This window comes from Apteryx mantelli, unplaced genomic scaffold (assembly GCF_036417845.1).
Source record: "Apteryx mantelli isolate bAptMan1 unplaced genomic scaffold, bAptMan1.hap1 HAP1_SCAFFOLD_110, whole genome shotgun sequence".
Classification (NCBI taxonomy): domain Eukaryota; kingdom Metazoa; phylum Chordata; class Aves; order Apterygiformes; family Apterygidae; genus Apteryx; species Apteryx mantelli.
Genome location: NW_027118467.1, coordinates 195,983 through 202,442, shown reverse-complemented (window position 1 = coordinate 202,442; position 6,460 = coordinate 195,983). Strand labels below are relative to the sequence as shown.

Here is a 6,460-nt window from a genome sequence, read left to right as displayed (position 1 = left end):
AACGGGCGGAGCACTGCTGCCGGAAAAGAAGGCGGGGCTTTACAGCATTATAAAAGAGCAGGACGCGCTTCATTAAACGCCATTTTGCCACTCCTCATATTGGTGTCTGTGTGGTGATGGTCCGGGGCCTGGGGAGAAGGCCCCGTGCCTCCTCGGTAAGAACGAGAACGGTAACAGGTTTGCCATATATTACCTTATACGATAGTTCAGTATCTATGCTCAAGAGAGCTTAATATAGCTTAGCGAATGGTGCCTGTCATCTCATGAGGTTTGCAACTCCTCCAGAAATGGTTGTGAGATTTTGTTTGAGCTGCACAGTCCTGGAAAATGTTTTCCCGTGCTAGAAGCCAGATAGTTCTCAGTATACATCAGAACTTTCGGCCTGTGTTACATTTATTTATATTTTAATTGTGTTAAATAAAGTTATGATGTGCTGCTTTTTCCCTCCAGGGAGCCAAATGTATTTCAGATGTAACACAATTGATTGCACTGCAGCTATAGCAAGAATTAATTTGACCCATGCTCTCAGAAACTAAAACAGATACTATAAATCCTTATCTGTTAGTGCAACCTTTTAATTTAATCTGAGATGAGTTTTGGCTAGTAAGTCCTGAACTGTACGTCCTGGAGAATATTTATGAATATAGATTCCATTTCCCAAACTTTGTATCTACATCTAGCTCCATTTCCACGTACATTATTTTATATCCAAAGTACATACTTATTTAAAATTGCATGCTGGAGGTAACACTATTTAAAGGTGACAACATTTTGCCCTTGTCAAGAAGACTGAACACCTATGAAATAACCCCCCAAAATTAGTTGTGTTTTCATTTGAGAAAAATGCTTTCATTTGTACAAAAGAGATGTATTTATCTCTCATTCAGAATATAAACTGTGTTCCCCCCACCCAAATCTCATTCTTACAGAAAAGTATCAAAAAGTAATCCATAGTTCTTAGATTTTAATGAAAACCTCATGCTAAATACATGGCAAGTTCTATAGGCTTCAATAAAAAGCAAAATATAAACATACTTTGGCTCAGACAAGTCCAAGGATTTTGAGAGTTTTATTAAATAAGATGATGGAAATGTGAAGTCAGTATACACAAATATGGTATGACTGGGCAAGGAAAATGGGGAGGGACAGGTGAGCAGAGGCAGGCAGATCTATTTTGTCACCAGTATGCCTTTCCTGAAAGAGGGCTGAAACTTCAGGTTTGCAGAACGAGGACAGAACTTAAGCCTTCTGGTCACTTGCCTTGACTATTTTTAAGAGCAGATTTCCCAGCAGTGTCTGTTTATGTTTGCTGTTCATACTGCACGTGACAAAATATGCCCATGCATCAGCTGCACTCATGTTGTTTTATAGGGTGTTAAAGGTGAACCTGGTATACAGGGGAAACCAGGATTATCAGGAGCCAAGGTAAATATGAATCTGGAAGTACTGTAGTTAAAGGAGAGATTGATTTACTTTTCCATGATTTCCTTCTTAGTTACAATGCATATGTACTTGAATATTAAGGATTAGGAGCATCTTTTGTGACATTAATCAGCTTGTCTGTATTCGGCATCCCTTCCCAAGTTCTCCAGACATTTTCATCACCCTAAGTTATAGAATTTCAGAATATCATAGCCAAAACATATCAAGTGATCTTGAAAAACATGCAATACATGTATTTATCAATACAACAACACATCATTGATATTTATGGAGCTATTGTATTACTCAGGGAGAACTAGGAGGATCAGGTGCTCCAGGAGAACCAGGCTACCCAGGTATCCCTGGCACACAAGGTATAAAGGTAAGCAGTTTTTTTCTAGTTTTACATTAATTACAGCTTTTATTGGAAATGCTTTTCCTATAAGTGATCATTATTAAAGGAAAACCTTTTCTTTAATACAGCATTATTATAGGACAATAGTTGGTAAATTTTGGAAGGTTTGTTCTCTAGAAAACCAGTCGCTTTTCCTAGAGAGGAGAGAATGATCAAAAGGGAGAAACTGTTAAAATAAAATGTTACGAAGTAGGTATTAATGGACTTTTCATTATGAGTTATAGTATATAATAGTATGTTCTATGGTTTACTTCGTATTATATCTTCTTATAGCAAGTACTGTATATACAAAGTCTATTCTACAAAGTCTTTTGTGGAGATCCCCTAAGAACTGGAGCAATTAACTGTAGGCAGCTGGGACAGATTCATCTCAGTTAGCCTTAGCCACTAAGAGTTAGATATCTGATCTTACCAAGTAGTCCAGGTTCTCTCCATATTTAGTTGAGGGAGTCTGAGCTTCTCAGGGGGTCATTCATTCACATCAGTATTATATGCCTTTCTTAGGATGGGATGCATCTGGAAGTGCTTAACTATCCCCTTTGACTGTAGAAGAAGCCTAGACAATTAGCTAAATTAAATGTTGAAATTTTAGATGGCAAAAATTAGGTGAGATGGATTGCACTTCTGTGGTCAATGTTGGAAACTGGATCTTCTTTTCAAATAAGAACTTGTGTTTTTTCCTCTTGCATGTTGAGTTCTTGCAGAGATCTTGCCTTCAGGATCTCGCAGTCTCTGGGCGCAGCATTGTATCTATCAAACAGTTTTAGAGACGTGGTTATACTGAAATTCTTCAGTGCTGAAGAACTGTTTTGTGAACACATTACAAAATTTAGTATTGATGCTTGAATTTTGTAATAGTCACTCTTATTTTTAAAGCGTACATATGTAGGATTTTATGACAATCAATCACATGTCTTTAAGGAGTCTCTTGTTGACAAGATTATAGGCAATGTAGATCTTTGGGTTTTTTTTTGAAATTTGCATAATCTAAAGATATTACATTAAGTGCTTTCCTTTGAAGTTTTCTTCTACAAGATGTGTTGTTCCAGTTTTGTGTCAGCCAATAAGGCAGTACTTTTAGTTTGACTGGGAGCTAAAAAGGGCCTAGAATAAATCTGGTTTTCAAATACTAACTTTTTTGTCTCTTACTGTAGCTCACAGAACTCATTAGAGTGTGAAATATTTCTCTTGAGGAAAAATCAGCTGTATAGTAGTTACAGAATGGGATTTAAGAAGCTGAAAATTAGAAGTAATTGAAAATCATTATCCACTATGTCCTGTGGGCAACTACAAAGATTTTTATCAGAATTTAACAAAACTGCATTTTCTAGATGATGTTATTTCAGGGGTGGCACCTTTGTTCTATATAACTCAACCAAGAAATAGAGAGAGTTCAGGAATTTATCCTTTCCATACGCTCTTAGGCAAATTTATGGGAAGGAAATACTACATGTTTTTTTGAAACAGATGGGAAAAAATGTTCCCTGTGATCTTCAATAACATGACTGGGGGAGAGAATTCCAGTGTTGAAGACTTTGCAGCGCTAGTGGTTTAAAATTGGTTTAAGTCAAAATAATTCTATTGCTGCAAATCTATTAATTCTGATTGTAACTGAAGTTCTGATTTGTATTCATTACATGTTTGTTTTAAAATTTTTTTATTCTGGACAACTTTCATGGAACAATATGCGTATCCTGAAAATTAAATGTTTCATTGTTTACCAAGATAATGAGTACTGCTATTACTTTCTGTATTTCATTGTATTTCTATGGGAAAACATTACAAATTGGCCAAAGAAAATTTTTGTAAAAATGAGTTCCTTAATTGGCGCATATGAATATGAGGCTTCTTTTACTGTTATACTGTGTTTTTGGATTGGATGTCATGTAACAGATTTGTTTCCTTAGGATGTAGTTTGTTATAATTAACAAGCTCTACCTGAAACCTTTCAAGCTAGATATTTATTCAAGCAACATGCTATCAAGGTTAAAAATGTTGCTGTATTTGTTATCAGCCCAAATTATACCTTTAAGCTTGTAGAAATATTTATATAAAAGTAAATAAGGTGTGTTTGGGTCATGTATCTGACACTTGTGTCAGAAGCTTAGCAGTGTTTTCTGGAGACTAATGGAGTGTAAACTACGGCAAAGATTTCTCCATTACATATTCAAATTACAGACTTCAGGATAAGCAGGAAGTCCTGTAAAAGCAAAGGAAGCTCAGGTAAGGTGTCAGATAGTAATAAGCAGTTGCGCAAAAATAAAAATGATAACACGCCTGTGTAGAAACACCAGAAGTATAGAGGACCACCTTTTGAAGGTGAAGACCTTCATGTGATAGGCATTACAGAAATCGAGTTGAATCAGATACTTTACTATAGAAAGAAGCAGGGCGAGCGAAGCAGTAAGTTAGAAGGGTGGTGTTGTATTTGAGGTTTTGTGGAAAATCTCACACGGAGCTGTTCTGCTAGACTTTAGCTTCTGCTCCAGAAGGGCACAGGTCAACCAGATGTCCTCTGCCATATGTGCCAGCTGTGTACGGATATATTAGGCTAGAGCATTTCAAATGTCCTAGATGCATACGGGGACGCCTTAGGTTGCCTGGAGCATCTTAAATAGCGCTGTGTGCCTATGCTAAGCCAACTGAAGCAAGTCCCTGGTCACTACAGTCAGGGGAAGCTAGAGAATAATCCAAATTTAGGTGACGGTGTCTCAACCTGAGTTCCCTTTTCCGAGGTGAAATGTGGAGAAATTATTCTTTTGACAATTTTTGAGGCAGTGATTTCTAGAGTATATAAGGACAAAGACTTCTGGCTTAAGTCTCTCACAATGCACTGAAACCAATGTAAGAGTGATGGGAGTTGAGCCAGCATCATAACAATAGTTTAATTAGTTTCATTATCAACCTATGCTCAGTTCCAATATCTAAGGGTCAGGCAGGGCATATGTACCAAAGCAGTAATACTGATTTTAAGAAGGGAGATTTTGTATGGATCATCTTTAAATTTTAAACTGAGGATGGTAAGTCTGTTTTGCAAAAAACATTCATTATATACAGAGAAACAAGTCAGGATATGTATTGCAGGTTAACTGAAGTTACAACTCATAAGTATGACAGCCTCTCAAAAAGTACAGTTTGGGCATCTGACAATAAAAGTGAAGCCCTTCAGTTATAACTGATTTTAAAACTTGAAACCAAACAAAATATTTTATATTCAAGTACAATACACCCAAATACAGCTGGCATAAATACCTTCCTATCTTGAGGGATTTTTGATCAGGAAACTATTTGCCATGGCCAAAATCTCCTCTCTGCTACTGTTTAGCATTTAACTAAATATTCTCTCTTAAAAAAGAACAAAAAACAAACCACATACACACATATTTGTCTCTTACTAGATAACTGACAAAACAAAACCTCCACCCAGCTTCTTTTCCTTATGAAAAACAATTTTGCATGGCCCCCATGGATCCATCTTTTGTTTCATGGTTTGCTGTTTTTTAAACCCAACATTTTGATTCATGTCTGTTATCAGAGTCAAAGTTGGGTCATGAGTCACCTCCCATAACTTTAAGCTTCCTTCTCAGTAATAATGAGAGATAGGCACCTTCTGGAAGTATCTATATTTTACGGCTCTTTTATTAATTGGGATGAATTGTTTTCAAGAGTTGCCTTTTTCTCTCCATGGACAATTAAATGGTATTCAGACAACTAGATAAACCCGGATGCCTGACTTTTAAGTACCATTTGCACCATTCTATTGCTATTCACCCCAGTAAGATTTAAGTGCAATAAAAATCTCTATCAAAGTAAAAAAGAACGGGTGAAAATGAAACTTAGTCGTTGCACAGTTTTGATTAAATATAAATATGAATATTTCTTCTGGTTTAAAAAAGTCTTGTTTTTTTTTCTTTGCTGTGTCATGTATAAGTTACACATTTAATGGGCTTGTAGTAAATGTAACAGAAATTATTTATACGCTGTTCTCTGTTTAAGGCAAGCATACTTAGTGGTTTACATCCAAACTAAATTTAATCCGTCAAAAACTTCTTCCCTTCCTCCCTGTGTCTTGTCTACTCTCATACAATCACTGGATGAACACCGACTGGATTTGCCACCTTATTATGTTTTATTTTTAATTTTAACTTGACATATGAATATCACTGCTTCTCTGTGTAACAGATTTCCTTCTTATTATGATGCTCAGTACTTTCTTCACTGTTTGTGTACACAGGGATAAAAAGTAATTTATTTTCATTCGGCATAAGTAAAGGCTATTAGATACTTCCCTTGTATTTACTGAATTAAATTAGAGCAGAGACAACATGTCTGTGAGATGAATCATGTTACAGCGGAGACTTTTCTTCTAATATTTTACAGGGGGACAAAGGAAGCCAAGGTGAAAGTGGTATCCAGGCATATCAGCTTTGTTTCTAATCAAAATCATTTGCCAACACTATTAATATGTGTTAAGAGTGGATTCAGGAGAAATTTAAAAATGAAGCTGGATGGAAGGTGTGGCTGAAGACGGGTGGCAGCGCTGCGCCCTCGCTCGGTGCATCTGCCTGGGGGTGAGCCTGCTGCCTGCACCGGGGCAGCCCGTGCGTGGCCCCCACACTGGGG

At 36.7% G+C, this 6,460-nt stretch overlaps 1 long non-coding RNA gene across 1 annotated transcript; it reads left to right on the top strand.

Moving 5' to 3' along the window:
- Positions 1-1,392: 1,392 nt before the first annotated feature.
- LOC136995511 (uncharacterized) lies at positions 1,393-6,259 on the top strand. Its single transcript, XR_010887069.1, has 3 exons — positions 1,393-1,425; positions 1,733-1,804; positions 6,218-6,259. It is a non-coding gene; the product is annotated as an uncharacterized lncRNA (long non-coding RNA).
- The last annotated feature ends 201 nt before the right edge of the window (positions 6,260-6,460 follow it).